Source organism: Nanorana parkeri, unplaced genomic scaffold (assembly GCF_000935625.1).
Source record: "Nanorana parkeri isolate BGI_ZX_2015 unplaced genomic scaffold, ASM93562v1 scaffold187, whole genome shotgun sequence".
NCBI lineage: Eukaryota > Metazoa > Chordata > Amphibia > Anura > Dicroglossidae > Nanorana > Nanorana parkeri.
Window position 1 is genome coordinate 449722 of NW_017306455.1, and position 1475 is coordinate 451196.

The following is a 1475-nucleotide window of genomic DNA, read 5'->3' on the forward strand; positions in this document are numbered from 1 at the left end:
CAGTGTCACCTTTACACTGGAAATAAGCTATTGAAGTGCAGATCGCACTTCAATAGCTTATAGCTGGGCTCCAGGAGCCCAGAACTGACAGCCCAGGGACCGGAGGTGATGCAATCTGCATCGCTCCCGGGCCCAGAGAACGGGGAGGGGAATCGATGAACGGAAGTTTTTCGACCTCCTCCCCAGCTCCCCGCGGACACCAAGATCGCCGGTCCCGGGCCCATAGGAGGGGCAACGGAGCCAGGGAAGCACGGCGGGGGTGTCTGGCGGGGGGGGGCGGCCCCTTCTTCGGCACGCAGAAGCGATCTGGCGACAGGTGAGTGGCCAGGATCGCTTCTGTTGTAAAGCCGACAGTCGGCTCTACAAGTTTAAACAGAGTCCCGGCGGCAAAAGTCACCGGGAGTCTGTTTAAACAGCCCCGATGCTGGCGACGTACACTGTACGTCGTCAGTCACGAAGGGGTTAAAATTGCTCGCCAGACTCGTAGGCATCCACAATTTTATGAGGGCCTTAGACAGATTGATCTTGACATGACAACACCACACATGTAGACAGCAAAAGAGAACACCAGACACTAGATCTCATACTCCGAGAAGGTTGTAATAACTGGCACCTAATCTGGATCTCTGGATTCTAGTTTCATGGATTTCAAGTGGTGACAATGTAGGAGGTGTGCTTCCTTTCTCCATGTAACAAATTTTCATGTTCGGTAATTTCAATTATTATGCTGGGCACACACCTTACAACCATCGCAAGACTTTTGTCTATCTTGGACAGGCAGATCGTACTTACGATGATCGCAAGCCGCGCCCCCCTAAGGGGCAGGCTTCCGATGACCGCAATGCCAAACGGGCAGTGTGCACTTGCGCACACCAGCCCATCCGAATTTTATCATACGAACATGATACACACCCGCCGAAGATCGTACGATGCTCGGCGGGTTTTCAAACATGTTCGTAAGTTAAAAGTCGTGCGACCTTACAGTAGAGGTCGCACGGCTTCCACACACCTTACGATAATCGTACGATCGCGGAAATCCCGCGATTATCGTACGATCGTAAGGTGTGTGGGCACCCTAAGCATAAATACACCATGTCGGTTTTATGCATCATTTGTTCAAGTATACCACGTTTATCTGTAAGCACTGCTAGAATGAAGATCTAATATTTGCCTATTCAAATATGTTAAAGTCAATTTCCATGGGGTGTGCTTACTTTCACATGATTGTACATCTAAAGCCAATACTTATTTTAGATGGAGCTGGGAATGGTTAAAACCAATGAGATGTGGTGCATTCCGTGCTGGGTGAGGCATTCCCCCTGCCCTACCCAGCACCACCCATGCCCCCCAACCCGGTCACCAAGCTATGTGGGAAGGAGGGAGAAGGGTCCCTGTCCCTCACTTGCTTTTCACTGCTGAGGCATCAAGATCAATGTCCTCAGGGGTTTTTTTTTTTTTTTTTTTTTTTTTTGGGG